This window comes from Triturus cristatus, chromosome 10 (genome assembly GCF_964204655.1).
Source record: "Triturus cristatus chromosome 10, aTriCri1.1, whole genome shotgun sequence".
NCBI lineage: Eukaryota > Metazoa > Chordata > Amphibia > Caudata > Salamandridae > Triturus > Triturus cristatus.
The window spans coordinates 325,769,464-325,788,252 of record NC_140593.1 but is presented as its reverse complement, the minus strand read 5'-3'; the positions used below and the strand labels follow the sequence as shown (position 1 = coordinate 325,788,252).

Here is an 18,789-nt window from a genome sequence, read left to right as displayed (position 1 = left end):
GTAGGAGAAAACGATGGGACATCCACAGACAGAAACTACTTCCTCCCTCCACCAATGTCAGGGGTTATCAGCTTTTTTCAAAACCATTAATATAATCCACATATGTATCTGAAATAGCTTGGATTCCTAGCACTCAAATTCTGTTGTTTATTTATCCTTTCATTCCATCTCTTTGCTTGTCATGTTGAGCATATATAAGTCAACAGTATATGTGAATGCAAACGACTTATCTTAAATCCAGTGAATTACATCAAAATAAATTTCAAAACTCCAGGTAACATCATCAATGAAGGCAACATTCTAGAGCACTTATTGTTGGAGATTGTCTAGATGCAGAACTTGGGTTATATTCCCAAGGTAGGCCCATGCAGTGAAGCAGCTTATTTCTTATATTTTCCTAACAATAAAATGTGAGCCTTGACCTTTTCCACATATTTGAAAGCACAACAATGTTGGATTAGTTTCTCTGAAACAAAACTTGTATGCACATCTAGCTTCGCACAACATTATCACAATGCACTTAACAACATGTAAACGGTCTTTTTCCGCACTATGTACAAATGTCATCGCCCTATTCATCCACAGGGCAACAAGGCTATCTACATATCCATACCATCATTAATCTATATGCACATAGCAAGACTGCTTTTAATCATAAGAGATGAGCATCCTGACAGATTAGTAGAGGAGTCACTTCAGCTGACAACGAGGGTCCCTGCATGCTGTGACTTTACCGTGCAGAGGTCTGACATCTCGTGAGGGGTGCCCAGTTCATCACCAAGACAGGGTCCTTCATTCTATCCCATCAGGTAATGGGGTTGGATCGTTCCTTGGGGGTTTCTTGGCTTTATACCTACACATACTCTAGGTACACTAATAGTAGGGTTTGCATGGTAGGAGTGCATTTGATTACTTCCTTTTGTTTATATGTCTGCGTATATACACTGTTTTAGCACCGTGGTAGAACTATATCTTGCATTCATGCTTTTGGTGCTTGTAATCTCATTTCTCCGCTTCTGTCTATTAATCATTGCAGCACACGCATTTTATACAAGAATAACGTTAGTTCAATAAAACGTATTGAAAACGTCCCATGGGTATTGGATATTTCTCTGAGAAACATGAGTGGCTGAGCGAAAGGATCTGTACTGATTTCACGATCCCAGAGGGGTCAGGGTTTTCATTTTCGGTGGTTACCAGAAACCATTCGCTACCTGGTAGGTTAGGGGGGCTTATGGTGGTACTGCAAGCTAGCTGGTCCATAGGCCAACATATCCTGTGGGGGTGCCCAGAATCAGTCTTGGCATCAAGTCCCAAGTTTATTTTGTCCACACAAATGAGCAGATCCTATGGAATAGTAGGAACTACATGACAATAGCAGTGCTCCACAAAATAAATTGAGAAGGAAGAAAAAAACTGAAGACTGAAGACCAGAAAAAATCTTTCCGCAGGAAGGAGAACAGCGGGTAAATACAACATGAATTGAAGAAGGTGGAGAGTCCCCAGAGTCCAGTGAGTGAGCAATGATACAGGAATAGCAACTAACAAATCTTCCTCAATCAAGTTCATTATGAATATAAACATAAGAAAGGAAAACTGAGTAGTGCTAACCAAGCACCCACAACATTGTGGCAGCAGAACATCTTCTGTATGTTGCATTGGAAAATTCTGACAAGCAAGAAAACTCGCCTCATGATTCCTATCACACGTCAACAGAATGTCGGTCAAGCTGCCACAAGTCCCCAGAATCCCGCTTGCAGGGCTGGGCAACATAGGTGGGGAGTCTACAGGGAGCCAATCCACCATGACTGGCTTAGGTAAAGAATTATCCTTACACTGTGACTCTTCTTAGGATCTCCAGCATTATGAAAAAATTAAGCAAATTATCTGGAATCTTTTCAATAACAGAGGAGCAAAAACTTGAACTTGCTGCTTCCCATGAATGATCGCACGGGTTATATCACTTCCAGTCAATAAGATACTGGAGCTTTCCATTAAAATATCGAGAATCATATATCTCTTGAACCTCATTCTCTGGCTGTCCAATAATATGTATGGGGGCTTATCTCTTTCTAACTTGAGGGTCTTTACGTCAGAGAAAAGGTTTTAAATGAGATACATGAAAGGAAGGTTGGAACTTCCTGAAAATGCGAAGTTTGCGTCTTACTGTGACAGGGCTAATGACTATAAAAATTTCAAAGAGGCCACAATACGTTGAAGCAAATGTATACCTACAGATAGAACACAGTAGATTGATGAAGGACAGCTATACCCTATCTCCTTACTTAAAGGTTGGAGCTGGTCGCCTGTATTTCCAAGAAGTACAGAAATCTTCGATGGTGGGATCCTGTTATGGCGAAGAAGGGAGAAAAACTAGAAGAAGTATGAATGCAATTATGGTGGGTGATCGCATCCGCAAGTAACAGATTTCCAGTTGTCTTGGGTAGCACAGATGTAGCACCTTAGGAATTCTTCAAGAATTCTATTTAATTCCATAGTTCCCACTTAAAAATTATTGATGGCCATGATTAGAAATGATTTTCAAAGTGAAAACGAAATATATCAGAGTAAAAGGTTATAGCCATTTTGGAAGTTGGTGGCAATTTGGGTAAAGCAGAAAAATGAGCCATATTAGTGAAAAAATCCACAGTCACCATTATTGTGGCACAATTCTCAGATGGAGGTAAATCTGCAAGGAAATCTGTCAAAATGATCGCCCAGGGTTTGGAGGGAATATCGAGTGTTAACAACAATCCTGTTTTTCAGTGTGGTTCGTATTTATTTTGCAAAAACAACAAGATGATGGATGGAATGCTTGAATTAATCTCTGCCACTGGCAATCGCTCGGGCCACATCCTAATCCATTGTTTTTTTGCACTCCATGCCACTTCAGTATGGAGCCAACCATATGCAAATCTGTCTTGACCCTGCTCCTCATGGGACAGTCCAACCCGAACTGCTAGGCCATGTCCCCCTGAACTAGAACACAAGCAACCTAGGACCGATTTTGCTTTAGTTAGGGCTCTTCAGGCAGGTATAGCTTGGTTCCCATGGCACAGGAACAAGTTCCACCAGAATTTTCTTCAAAATAAATCTTCAGCGACTCTTCTGCTTCAATGTCCAGAGATCAGTGAATCATGGCACAGATTGGCATATTTTTTGTTTTGATTGTATTATTTATCTGAAATTGAAAAAAATGCTTTTTCTATTTTAGAGAGATCAAATTGTTTGGTTGCTTGACAAACTGTAGAGATAGCTGTAGAAATCAAGGCCTGATGGACAATGATTTTCTCAACTGTCCTCAAGTTCTGAGTTACAGAATATCGCCCAGACAGTGAATATGCAATCATCAACAAGGAGAGGGGGGGACCGGGAGCGTAATTAGAAAATAGGTCCAGTACCCATGCTCCCTCAGAGTCACGTTTTAAATTAGAGAGGGTAGCTGTTCCTAAAGAAAGGGGGTAGAGAGAGATGCTATGTGTGTTAAGGACTTAGTTAGGCCGGGCTAAGTGTGGGGAATTTCTCCTTTAGATTTTAGTGCCCTCACACACCCTTTCAGGTGTCCTGCTTCATCATAGGGCGTTGCTCCTCGTGGGGGTGGCGCTGCAGTCCCCCACGGGCCCCGCAAGAGGGCTCTTTGTCGGAGTTCTTTTTTCGGAGACGCCGCAGTTGTGCATGTGGGTGTGTGGGTATGTCTATAAGGGATGTGAGTGGTGCGTTAAAATAGCTGGGTAGAAACCAAGACCTTTATTCGCGGCTCTATCCAGCATGAATTAAAAATGATCCTGGAGGTCCTCAAGAACAAATATAATGAGGGCAGATATAAAAATTATTCCGCAACTCTCTCAACACAAACGAACATCTACTATGGACAACGCAGGTCTGAGTTTCGATGATGAAACCATAGCAGAGATCCTTCGGGCACCGTCACTCCTAGGAGAAGATGGCAGTGCAGCGACAGGCAGCAAAGCAGACGACTGGAAGTCCTTACAATCATTAAGAAAACTACAAATAAAGACGGCTCTCCACGGGTTGATGATGACCGAATACCTGAGAGCCAATGTCGCACCCAACGGTCTCCTAGTCACTATACCCCCAAGGATTTTCTTGGAAGACTTGACATTTCGCACAGAATGGTCACAAATTGCTTGGAAATGCACACGAGACTGGCTCGTTTTAATAATTAACACAGCTAAACGCCTCTCGGACGAACTCCTCATTCAAATTACCATGGCTGAAAATGGTTTAAAAACAGGGATCTCCATTACCTCATTTAAATCCAGATTAGCGGAAATTAACGAAGAAATGAGTGAACATAAGGACTTTCTGACTAAACAAAAGATCACCAAGTTACAGAAAGACTTGAAAAGATTCAATAAGGAGAAAGTATACCCCTACACCAAAGAAGACTACATATTCCCAAACAACGAAACAACATCCGATGAAGGGAGTAGCAACAGATCTAGTAGGACAGGATCTGTGGGGAGTGACTCAAGTTATGAAGGGCAACAGTATTCATCATATGCTAGAGGAATACAACAACCAACACGCCCCCCGTTATTCCACAATCCCCCACCACCATTCTCTCACTCATCCTTTCAACCACCAGCCTACCCAGGCCAATGGATGGGACCACCTCCGATGTGGCATGTACCTCCTACTCATCATCTCCAACCGCCTCATTTTCAACAATACCAGAACCCCCCTTTTCAGAACAGAGGCAGGGGCAAAGGAAGAGGAAGAAGGAGAGGAGGCTTCAAGAAGGTACAGTGGCAAGATCAGGAACCAATGACACTACGGAGCCAAGCAAGAGGACAGAGACCCTAGTTGTTAATCTTTCATCCAGACAACTGACAGCAAAAGAAACCACACTACTGGAAAAGGGCCTGGGATTTGTCCCTACACCTAAAGAAGATCCCTTTCGGTTACATCAGGAACTTCAACAGTTCTTCAGAAAAATCAGACTGAAGGCCTTCTTTCAAGGAAAACCTGACAACCCCCCTACTGAGACAGGTTTGAAGAAACCTTCCAAATTCACTCCAACAGCAGCAATGACCCCACATGAGATCCTGACGTTTGAACAAGCTGTCCTAAAAGACATAGGAGCTCTGAACCCTAAACGATCCTATGACAACCTATCAAGAGAGGAAAGAACAATTCTTCGAACTCTGACAGAAGACCACAATATAATAATCAAGCCAGCTGACAAGGGCGGGGCCATTGTTATTCAGGACCAAGATGCATATGACAGAGAATGTGACCGACAATTGGCGAACACCAGGTATTACGAATTGATCACGGTGGACCCAACAAAACGCCTTCAGACCCAGATCAAGAGCATGACCAATGAGGCAGTAACGGAAGGCTGGATTTCACCACAGGAAGGGAATTTCCTGACCACAGAGGAACCCCGTACTCCATACTTCTACACACTACCTAAAATCCACAAGGGGCTCACCCCCCCACCTGGCCGGCCGATCGTGTCCGGAATTAACTCTGTACTGGAACCTCTGAGTAAGTTCTGCGATTTCTATCTACGACCTTTGGTCAGCAAAACTCCGACCTACCTGAGGGACACTACCGAAGTCTTAAATCTGATAGAACTCTTCCCGGATGCGGACAAGATTGACTTCCTGGTGACCATGGACGTGGAAGCACTTTACACCAACATACCACAGGATGCCACTTTGGAAGTGCTGGAGAACACTCTCCGGAACATTGAACCATGGCCCTTCGAAACACCAATTACATTTATCTGCGATTGTGCTTCCCTAGCTCTGAAAGAGAATTTCTTCGCTTTCAAATCACAACTGTTCCACCAAATACAAGGTACGAGCATGGGAAGCACATTCGCGCCGAGCCTGGCATGCCTTTACATGGCACATTTCGAAGATAGGCACATCTTAGGAGCAACTAACCCCTACAACAAACACATTCTCCTTTGGCGTCGCTACATCGACGATGTGATCTTGTTTTGGCAAGGAAATGAAGAACAATGCATCGCTTTCTGTGATTGGGTCAACACTCTGAACCCATATTTGAAATTCACCAGCACGAGATCTCAACACAGCATCCCCTTCTTGGACCTTCTTATTTCACTGGAGAACGGCTGTCTGCACACTACAAACTACAGGAAACCTACAGACAGGAACAATCTTCTGATCTATGATAGCCATCATCCCCGTGCTCTAAGGAACAACCTCCCGGTAGGCCAGTTCTTACGCTTACGAAGGAATTGTGACACTACCAAGGAGTTTGAGACACAATCAGCTCTACTTGAGCGCAACTTGGAGGTTCGACACTACCCTAAGAACATTATTCGCCAAGCTCACAAAAGAGCAAAAAACAGCCCCAGAGCAGCCCTTTTGGAAATAAAAGAGAGACCCGATTTGGAAACAATCACTTGTGTCACCACGTTCACCCCCGGCTCCAACAATGTCCAGAAGGCAATCAAAAGACATTGGACTATATTGAACTCAGGAGCTTTCGAACCTGGTCCCCCACCTTTGTTTGCATTCAAACGTACGCAGAACTTAAAAGACCATCTGGTACATACAAGACCAAAACCACAACCCACACACCAATCCACACTGTGGTCTCTACCACCTGTAGTGGGACACTATCCCTGTGGCTCTTGCTCAACATGTGCAGAAACTGCGATCTCGAGAGAAATCGACCTAGGTCTAATGACACCTTGGCGCCAAACTAGACACACGAACTGTAATACTACAAATTGTGTCTACACTATAGTTTGCCCATGCAACAAGAGGTATGTGGGAATGACCACACGAGCAGTCAAGATACGCATAGGGGAACACAAAAGCACCATAAGACGCAAGAAGACCAATACCAAATTACTAACTCATTTTTCTGAATTTGGACATCCAGCAGAAAGTCTGCGATGGACCATCATAGTTTCCAATCCCCATTGGAATAAACGGACCTTGTTTATACAAGAACAACGGTGGGTCCATAAACTGAGATGTGACTCAACGGGTTTAAATGATGAAATCCCGTGGGCCGAACTAACATGATTCCCAGAGAACCCCCGACTGAATTCTGAGCTGAATTAACCTAGGTTCCGACTTGGCAATCTGATCATCTTGATCAGGAACACGCTTTCCGGTAGCACGGTCCTTTTGATACGCACATACATTAGAGACCAATACCGTGTAACGAGACTCAATACTGTACCATCACATTGTGAGTTTTCCTTCTGCTCTATCTGCCTGACTAGCATTACGTCTAACACTTTGCGGCTGCTCAACTACTGTCACTCCTTTCGTCTGTTTGATCGCTGCCTGACATTTGGCCAATGCATTCTGGCCGTTCTCTCGTTTACTAAGTTTCTTAGTGAATGAACGTACCTCCTTCGCGCACTATATTATCTGCGCTACCACATTCTGGTTTCACTTCGTTCAACCTTCGTACTCACCCCCCCTTACGCCTTACGCTGTAACGATCTAATTGATCATCGTGACAACGCCCCTCCCATCTTTTTCCAACCAACCACGGCACCTCTTGACGCGTCCGTAATGGACCACGTCGTCATGGATACCTAGTAGAGAGCGTCACTACGTCACCTTCCAGCTCCGTGACGCTTCCGTATTGGAACGCGTCGCCATGACTACTCGGCGGAGAGCGTCCGCTCGTCACCCTATAGCATCACTCGACGTTATTCCGTCACTCTCCGTAGTCGATTGACCGTGCACTTTTTTAACGTTTGTTTAGAATACTTATAAGCCCTCCATATCCAACACCGGTCTACCATTCCGGCGTGTTACGGAGGAGGGGTAGGTTACCACCCTGCAGGCGACTGAACACTTGTGAGTATTCCGCCACCATGGCAACACGCTCGACGTGGAAACGACTTGGACAAGGTAGACTGATAATACTCTTTGATTCCCCTTAGTTTCATTGCTCGCCTCATCCGAACCGCTGACGGATCCCTTCCCTTTCAACTCGGAGGGTAGGCTTGTTTCGTCCTTAGTAGCTTTTTAAATATTTCTTAATTATGTTTATGACATACCACCGACACCCGAACGCACACCGGGTGTTTCTTTCTCATTGTTCTAATCGCCGCTGTAATAAAGACCTGCACTCCGGTCTTTTCACATCACATGGGCACATTTAATTAGTTCGACGAATTTATATGTGCACTGTGGATAGCGGCTAGATTCTCCTTAAGCAATTTCTTGGGTGAATAATTTCACTAGAACCTACATGTGTAATTTACAAGCATGTGCATTTTGTTCATTTCTCGTGCCACTGTATAATGAACTCACGGCATTTCTTGGCACTTCTACATGACAGATGTTGTATTTTCTTGGTCTGTTTATATATGTGTGTTTGTCCATCTTTGTATTTTTTCAGGTTGGGTTTAGGTTTCCCTTTAAGAAGGAGCACCTATAAGCGCAACGACGCAATTCCCTTAACGATAAAGGTAAATTTGGTTCACAGTACCCTACTTTCTCTGGAACCTTCATTTTTTCATTTACTTTTCTGACCCACTTATTTTTCTTTGGTCCTGACGAAGCGCAATCGGATCCCTTAAGGACCTATTCATATGCGCGAAACATGTTGACCTTATTTTTTTTGAATTTTTCACACCCCCATTCACTCACACATCCTGAGAGTTGCGGAATAATTTTTATATCTGCCCTCATTATATTTGTTCTTGAGGACCTCCAGGATCATTTTTAATTCATGCTGGATAGAGCCGCGAATAAAGGTCTTGGTTTCTACCCAGCTATTTTAACGCACCACTCACATCCCTTATAGACATACCCACACACCCACATGCACAACTGCGGCGTCTCCGAAAAAAGAACTCCGACAAAGAGCCCTCTTGCGGGGCCCGTGGGGGACTGCAGCGCCACCCCCACGAGGAGCAACGCCCTATGATGAAGCAGGACACCTGAAAGGGTGTGTGAGGGCACTAAAATCTAAAGGAGAAATTCCCCACACTTAGCCCGGCCTAACTAAGTCCTTAACACACATAGCATCTCTCTCTATCCCCTTTCTTTAGGAACAGCTACCCTCTCTAATTTAAAACGTGACTCTGAGGGAGCATGGGTACTGGACCTATTTTCTAATTACGCTCCCGGTCCCCCCCTCTCCTTGTTGATGATTTAATGAACGGCAGTTAGCCGTGGGACCTTCCTATCTTCTTTTCCTCTATTTATTCTGGGTTTTTGAGAGTACTCTCTCAACACAAACGAACATCTACTATGGACAACGCAGGTCTGAGTTTCGATGATGAAACCATAGCAGAGATCCTTCGGGCACCGTCACTCCTAGGAGAAGATGGCAGTGCAGCGACAGGCAGCAAAGCAGACGACTGGAAGTCCTTACAATCATTAAGAAAACTACAAATAAAGACGGCTCTCCACGGGTTGATGATGACCGAATACCTGAGAGCCAATGTCGCACCCAACGGTCTCCTAGTCACTATACCCCCAAGGATTTTCTTGGAAGACTTGACATTTCGCACAGAATGGTCACAAATTGCTTGGAAATGCACACGAGACTGGCTCGTTTTAATAATTAACACAGCTAAACGCCTCTCGGACGAACTCCTCATTCAAATTACCATGGCTGAAAATGGTTTAAAAACAGGGATCTCCATTACCTCATTTAAATCCAGATTAGCGGAAATTAACGAAGAAATGAGTGAACATAAGGACTTTCTGACTAAACAAAAGATCACCAAGTTACAGAAAGACTTGAAAAGATTCAATAAGGAGAAAGTATACCCCTACACCAAAGAAGACTACATATTCCCAAACAACGAAACAACATCCGATGAAGGGAGTAGCAACAGATCTAGTAGGACAGGATCTGTGGGGAGTGACTCAAGTTATGAAGGGCAACAGTATTCATCATATGCTAGAGGAATACAACAACCAACACGCCCCCCGTTATTCCACAATCCCCCACCACCATTCTCTCACTCATCCTTTCAACCACCAGCCTACCCAGGCCAATGGATGGGACCACCTCCGATGTGGCATGTACCTCCTACTCATCATCTCCAACCGCCTCATTTTCAACAATACCAGAACCCCCCTTTTCAGAACAGAGGCAGGGGCAAAGGAAGAGGAAGAAGGAGAGGAGGCTTCAAGAAGGTACAGTGGCAAGATCAGGAACCAATGACACTACGGAGCCAAGCAAGAGGACAGAGACCCTAGTTGTTAATCTTTCATCCAGACAACTGACAGCAAAAGAAACCACACTACTGGAAAAGGGCCTGGGATTTGTCCCTACACCTAAAGAAGATCCCTTTCGGTTACATCAGGAACTTCAACAGTTCTTCAGAAAAATCAGACTGAAGGCCTTCTTTCAAGGAAAACCTGACAACCCCCCTACTGAGACAGGTTTGAAGAAACCTTCCAAATTCACTCCAACAGCAGCAATGACCCCACATGAGATCCTGACGTTTGAACAAGCTGTCCTAAAAGACATAGGAGCTCTGAACCCTAAACGATCCTATGACAACCTATCAAGAGAGGAAAGAACAATTCTTCGAACTCTGACAGAAGACCACAATATAATAATCAAGCCAGCTGACAAGGGCGGGGCCATTGTTATTCAGGACCAAGATGCATATGACAGAGAATGTGACCGACAATTGGCGAACACCAGGTATTACGAATTGATCACGGTGGACCCAACAAAACGCCTTCAGACCCAGATCAAGAGCATGACCAATGAGGCAGTAACGGAAGGCTGGATTTCACCACAGGAAGGGAATTTCCTGACCACAGAGGAACCCCGTACTCCATACTTCTACACACTACCTAAAATCCACAAGGGGCTCACCCCCCCACCTGGCCGGCCGATCGTGTCCGGAATTAACTCTGTACTGGAACCTCTGAGTAAGTTCTGCGATTTCTATCTACGACCTTTGGTCAGCAAAACTCCGACCTACCTGAGGGACACTACCGAAGTCTTAAATCTGATAGAACTCTTCCCGGATGCGGACAAGATTGACTTCCTGGTGACCATGGACGTGGAAGCACTTTACACCAACATACCACAGGATGCCACTTTGGAAGTGCTGGAGAACACTCTCCGGAACATTGAACCATGGCCCTTCGAAACACCAATTACATTTATCTGCGATTGTGCTTCCCTAGCTCTGAAAGAGAATTTCTTCGCTTTCAAATCACAACTGTTCCACCAAATACAAGGTACGAGCATGGGAAGCACATTCGCGCCGAGCCTGGCATGCCTTTACATGGCACATTTCGAAGATAGGCACATCTTAGGAGCAACTAACCCCTACAACAAACACATTCTCCTTTGGCGTCGCTACATCGACGATGTGATCTTGTTTTGGCAAGGAAATGAAGAACAATGCATCGCTTTCTGTGATTGGGTCAACACTCTGAACCCATATTTGAAATTCACCAGCACGAGATCTCAACACAGCATCCCCTTCTTGGACCTTCTTATTTCACTGGAGAACGGCTGTCTGCACACTACAAACTACAGGAAACCTACAGACAGGAACAATCTTCTGATCTATGATAGCCATCATCCCCGTGCTCTAAGGAACAACCTCCCGGTAGGCCAGTTCTTACGCTTACGAAGGAATTGTGACACTACCAAGGAGTTTGAGACACAATCAGCTCTACTTGAGCGCAACTTGGAGGTTCGACACTACCCTAAGAACATTATTCGCCAAGCTCACAAAAGAGCAAAAAACAGCCCCAGAGCAGCCCTTTTGGAAATAAAAGAGAGACCCGATTTGGAAACAATCACTTGTGTCACCACGTTCACCCCCGGCTCCAACAATGTCCAGAAGGCAATCAAAAGACATTGGACTATATTGAACTCAGGAGCTTTCGAACCTGGTCCCCCACCTTTGTTTGCATTCAAACGTACGCAGAACTTAAAAGACCATCTGGTACATACAAGACCAAAACCACAACCCACACACCAATCCACACTGTGGTCTCTACCACCTGTAGTGGGACACTATCCCTGTGGCTCTTGCTCAACATGTGCAGAAACTGCGATCTCGAGAGAAATCGACCTAGGTCTAATGACACCTTGGCGCCAAACTAGACACACGAACTGTAATACTACAAATTGTGTCTACACTATAGTTTGCCCATGCAACAAGAGGTATGTGGGAATGACCACACGAGCAGTCAAGATACGCATAGGGGAACACAAAAGCACCATAAGACGCAAGAAGACCAATACCAAATTACTAACTCATTTTTCTGAATTTGGACATCCAGCAGAAAGTCTGCGATGGACCATCATAGTTTCCAATCCCCATTGGAATAAACGGACCTTGTTTATACAAGAACAACGGTGGGTCCATAAACTGAGATGTGACTCAACGGGTTTAAATGATGAAATCCCGTGGGCCGAACTAACATGATTCCCAGAGAACCCCCGACTGAATTCTGAGCTGAATTAACCTAGGTTCCGACTTGGCAATCTGATCATCTTGATCAGGAACACGCTTTCCGGTAGCACGGTCCTTTTGATACGCACATACATTAGAGACCAATACCGTGTAACGAGACTCAATACTGTACCATCACATTGTGAGTTTTCCTTCTGCTCTATCTGCCTGACTAGCATTACGTCTAACACTTTGCGGCTGCTCAACTACTGTCACTCCTTTCGTCTGTTTGATCGCTGCCTGACATTTGGCCAATGCATTCTGGCCGTTCTCTCGTTTACTAAGTTTCTTAGTGAATGAACGTACCTCCTTCGCGCACTATATTATCTGCGCTACCACATTCTGGTTTCACTTCGTTCAACCTTCGTACTCACCCCCCCTTACGCCTTACGCTGTAACGATCTAATTGATCATCGTGACAACGCCCCTCCCATCTTTTTCCAACCAACCACGGCACCTCTTGACGCGTCCGTAATGGACCACGTCGTCATGGATACCTAGTAGAGAGCGTCACTACGTCACCTTCCAGCTCCGTGACGCTTCCGTATTGGAACGCGTCGCCATGACTACTCGGCGGAGAGCGTCCGCTCGTCACCCTATAGCATCACTCGACGTTATTCCGTCACTCTCCGTAGTCGATTGACCGTGCACTTTTTTAACGTTTGTTTAGAATACTTATAAGCCCTCCATATCCAACACCGGTCTACCATTCCGGCGTGTTACGGAGGAGGGGTAGGTTACCACCCTGCAGGCGACTGAACACTTGTGAGTATTCCGCCACCATGGCAACACGCTCGACGTGGAAACGACTTGGACAAGGTAGACTGATAATACTCTTTGATTCCCCTTAGTTTCATTGCTCGCCTCATCCGAACCGCTGACGGATCCCTTCCCTTTCAACTCGGAGGGTAGGTTTGTTTCGTCCTTAGTAGCTTTTTAAATATTTCTTAATTATGTTTATGACATACCACCGACACCCGAACGCACACCGGGTGTTTCTTTCTCATTGTTCTAATCGCCGCTGTAATAAAGACCTGCACTCCGGTCTTTTCACATCACATGGGCACATTTAATTAGTTCGACGAATTTATATGTGCACTGTGGATAGCGGCTAGATTCTCCTTAAGCAATTTCTTGGGTGAATAATTTCACTAGAACCTACATGTGTAATTTACAAGCATGTGCATTTTGTTCATTTCTCGTGCCACTGTATAATGAACTCACGGCATTTCTTGGCACTTCTACATGACAGATGTTGTATTTTCTTGGTCTGTTTATATATGTGTGTTTGTCCATCTTTGTATTTTTTCAGGTTGGGTTTAGGTTTCCCTTTAAGAAGGAGCACCTATAAGCGCAACGACGCAATTCCCTTAACGATAAAGGTAAATTTGGTTCACAGTACCCTACTTTCTCTGGAACCTTCATTTTTTCATTTACTTTTCTGACCCACTTATTTTTCTTTGGTCCTGACGAAGCGCAATCGGATCCCTTAAGGACCTATTCATATGCGCGAAACATGTTGACCTTATTTTTTTTTAATTTTTCACACCCCCATTCACTCACACATCCTGAGAGTTGCGGAATAATTTTTATATCTGCCCTCATTATATTTGTTCTTGAGGACCTCCAGGATCATTTTTAATTCATGCTGGATAGAGCCGCGAATAAAGGTCTTGGTTTCTACCCAGCTATTTTAACGCACCACTCACATCCCTTATAGACATACCCACACACCCACATGCACAACTGCGGCGTCTCCGAAAAAAGAACTCCGACAAAGAGCCCTCTTGCGGGGCCCGTGGGGGACTGCAGCGCCACCCCCACGAGGAGCAACGCCCTATGATGAAGCAGGACACCTGAAAGGGTGTGTGAGGGCACTAAAATCTAAAGGAGAAATTCCCCACACTTAGCCCGGCCTAACTAAGTCCTTAACACACATAGCATCTCTCTCTATCCCCTTTCTTTAGTGAATATGCAATGACATTTTCAGATGCGGGAATGCAGGTAAAGAAAAAAGCAAACTGTTGAAAAAAGAACACCCATTTGGCTTCTCTGCTCTTCCAACATTGAGCCTGTTGGGGGGCTTGAAGATTTCTGTGATCAGTTTGAATGTTCACTTGATGTTGGGCGGCAAGTAAAAAATGTCTCCACTTAATAAAGACTGCCTTAATAGGTAGGAGTTATTTCCCCAAAATATGAATCGTTTCCTTCTTTTGGGTAAAATGATCTTGAGAAGAAGGTGATAGGGTGTTGTTCTCCTTTTTGGCCTGGTTAGATCAGGACTGCTCTCATGGCTTGATCTGAAGCATCAGTCTCAAGAATAAAGGATTTAGAGGAATCAGGTTGTTGTAGAATGGGAGCTCAAATTAATTCAGTCTTTAGCGTTTAGCCTTTCAAATGGCAGTTTGGCATTGTTACTGAAGTGAAAAGTCTTGTTCTTTTTGAGCAGAACTGTGAACAGTGAGGAAGCATAGAGAAACCCTTGATGAATTTACTGTAGTAGTTTGCAAGGCCTAAAAAGGTCCGACTCTTTTACTAAATCTTTCTCAAAAAGACACTTTTCTGATTTGGCCAGAAATTTGTTCACTCTCAATCATTGCAGGATGTGTTTAACATGATGCATATATTCTGCAGGGTCGTTAGAAAAAAACAGAATGTCATCCAAGTAAATGACTACTGACTGAAGAATCAGGCCCATGAAGATTGCATTAATAAAACATTGGAAAATAATCAGGGGCATGCAAGACCAGTGCCTAATAGGTATTTAAAATGCCATTTTCCATTCATCACCTGAGTCAATCTGGATCAGGTGATAAGCTCCTGTAAAATATGTGAAGGTATTCATGATAGATGTCAGGTATCTCAGAGAGCTGTACAATTGAATGAGTAGTTGCTATGAAGGTTCTCAGAAGTTTCAACAGAAGACTGACTGGTAGCACAGTGTGAGACTCAAAACCCAGAACCTAGGAACACGTTTTTGGCAGACCAGTTGATAGATTGTATCTAGCTGACTAGTTGATTCCTAAAAAAATAGGATAACAAGCAGAGGAGATCAAATCGAAGGTTAGGGTTTCAAAAAGGCCAGCATTAGAAAGATAAGTGTTGTGTTTTTTCTGTTATTGAGCCACAAGCTATTAAAGTTCCATCCACAACCTAAACACCCACAGGAAATTCTTTCATAGAAACTGTAATTTGAAGGTCTGAAGATCACTTAATATCCATATAGGAATTAGAAGCTCCACATTTGATAGGAACTGGCACCAACAGATGCTCAGGCCAAATTAGCAATTCCCCTTGCAGAAGAATGAATCTGGAAGATTTTAGAGAAAAGGGCAGGGTTGAATGATTATTACTCACATCTATACCCTGCACTAGGGGTGAGCACCTCATTTTTCTGACTTACCTGGAATGCAATCAGGGTGAACTGAGCAGGAACTCAGAAGATAGCCTTTCTGACCAGAATACAAGCACAACCCTTGCTTCCTCTTCCTTGGCCTTTCTTACTCACTTAGAGGGCATTCAGTGAAACCCACTTCCTTGGTTTATCCTCAGATCAGAAGGTTTAGATGAAATTTTAGATTAAGGTTTACTAGTGGTTTTAAACCAGTATTGTTTTTGTCATTCCATATGTGGTCAGACTACGTCACAGTGCAATTCTCCTTTTGTTTAGCTGGATCACGCCTTGGCATAGTTCGCAGAGTTTTGTTACGCGGAACTCCGCAAAGTTACAAAAAAACTCAGCGAAGTTCTGCGAGCGACGGAGTGCAGTGCGAACTGCAGTTTTGTGCTGGTATTCCTGCCACTCGGGTAGAAACTGGATCCGAGTGGCAGCTCGCGCTCGTGAACTTTCTGTTCGCGATCGTGATTGGGGAAAAAACTCCGCTGCACATCGCGAAGTGGAGTTTTCTGCACTCTGTGAGCTCCGTGGAGTGCGGAGTCCTGAAAACTCCACAGACTCCACGAACAGAGCGAAGTTCACCGCCCAGGCCTAAGCTGGATACAGGATGGATAATCCAAATCCCACTCCTGTTAGCAGGAGAGTATGGAGCAAAGTCAGTCCTGACCTTTTCACCAATATTTCAATCCTCTAATTATAAGGGAGGAATGGTCTATTGATCATGCAATTACGGAGCTGAAAAATGTCTTTATGCTTGGATGCTTACACTCCAGTAAGAAAATTCAATTCTGCAAATAGATATCGACAAGGAAAGTGGTATACAGGATAGCTAAGGGCAATAATAAGGGATTGCAAAACACTTGAGTGCAAGTGGCGGAGTACTATAGGGTTGGAGCATAGAAAGATTTTTTTTAATGTACTTAACGCCAACTATAAACAACTGAGACAAGCCAAGAGGCAATATTTTGTAAAAAGATTGGTGGAAAACTGCAGCTCATCTAGAGGATTGTTTAAAATAGGAAAGGAATTGGCTCATCCAAGAGTGTTGAACCAAACAATCAAAGCATCTGCATCCTTTAATGAGAAATTGGTCACACTCTTTAATGCTAAAATCATGACCATTTACTCAACATTTGGAGTTCAACCACCTATGAAGAAGGAGCTATTTAAGAATTCTAAATTACACTGAGAAGCCACATCTATTTGAGGGAAATTTGCGGAATTGACAGTGGAAATGGCAGAGGGGATGATGGAAAGGTGAGTTCTGGGTTTGCATTAGATCCTTGTCCCCACTTTATCTATCCTCTCCTAACTCATATACTTGCACCATATGTAACACAGCACCTGTATAAATCCTTGAAGGAGGCAGAGTTTTCAGCAGCCTGGAAGTGGTGCCTTTGGCAAAGGGATTATCGTCCCATTTCAATAACACCCTACTTGGCCAAAACACTGGAAAGATTGGTCAATGTGCAATTAATCCAATGCTTGGAGAGTAATAGTTTACTGGATCCTTCTCAAAAGGGATTTAGGGCACGAATAGTACTGAAACTACTTTACTAGCAGTAACAGACAATGTTAGATCATTAGTGGCCCAAGGGAAATCAACAGCATTAACCCTTTTGGACTTGTCAACAGCTTTTGACACAGTGTCTCACCAACACCTACTTCAATGGCTGCAAGAAATTGGTTGACACTCAGCCACACTGCAGTGGTTTTATTCTTTTTTGGAGTAATATGTCTTGATTGGTGCAGCTAATTCTTTTATGTCTAGTTCTAAAAGCTTGCCTGTGGAGGACTACTCTCCCGAGACCCACTTTGCTTAATGTTTACTGAATCGGCTTTGATTAGATCTGCAGAAGATGTAAGAACTGTGATGGATACAGGGGGCAGAGCCGCCTTGATCCTGCTGGATTTGTCAGCGGCCTTTGATACGGTCCACCATAAGATACTTGTGGACCGGCTAAGGGCTTGCGGGATTCAAGGAAAGGCACTTAAAATCCTTCACACCTTCCTCTCCGGCAGGACGCAGAAGGTGGCACTAGGTGATTTTGAATCAGACCCATTCGTGCTCCCCTGTGGAGTCCCTCAGGGGTCCTCCTTGAGCCCTACTCTTTTCAACGTATATGTCTCTACCCTGGCACCAATTATTAGATCCTTTGGTTTCAATTTAACATCGTACGCAGATGACACTCAGATAGTGGTATCACTGCTACCGGGGGAAACAGACAGTACGGCAGAAAGGTTCAGAGGCTGTATGCGGGAAGTCAGTAACTGGATGGCGGAAAATTGCCTTAAATTAAATACAGCTAAAACTGAGGTGCTACTCTTTGGATCCAGAGACAACTTCTGGTCTCCACGTTGGTGGCCGGAGGAAATGCCCCCCCCCCCCAGCTCCGGTATCGAAGGTTAGAAACCTGGGCGTTCTAATGGACGATTCACTGTCCGTTAGGCCTCATATCAATGCACTCACCTCGGCTACCCATTTCGTTCTAAAAACCATCCGGAAAGTGCTGCCGTTTCTTGCCAACGAGCACAAGAAGACAGTGGTGACAGGATTGGTGTTGTCCCGTCTGGACTACTGCAACAGCCTACTGCTGAATGCCCAAAAGGGGCTCCTCAATAGGCTCCAAACTCTGCAAAATGCAGCAGCTCGTCTGATTACAGGCACACCCAAATTTGCCTCGGTATCGCGGGATTTGGCGAAGCTACATTGGCTACCGGTTCGCAAAAGAATTACTTTCAAGTCACTGTGCGTTACATTTAAAGCTTTGCATGGCTTAGGGCCCCATTGCATGACCCAACTTTTCCAATGGCACAGACCGACGAGATTGTTGAGGTCAGCTGAGCAGAGCCTGGTAGTTGTCCCCAGAGTTAGGAAGGCTCGATGGGGAGGTAGGAGCTTCTCCTTGGGTGCAGCAAAGGCATGGAATGCACTGCCACTGAACCTCAGACAACTCCCTGACCTCCT

The 18,789-nt window shown here is 44.4% G+C and overlaps 1 protein-coding gene across 1 annotated transcript in view; it reads right to left on the bottom strand.

Annotated features, from left to right (window-relative positions):
* LOC146789395 (macrophage mannose receptor 1-like) overlaps positions 1-18,789 on the bottom strand; it is a 742,402-nt gene that overhangs the window by 359,320 nt on the left and 364,293 nt on the right. The gene's annotated exons all lie outside the window — the stretch shown is intronic.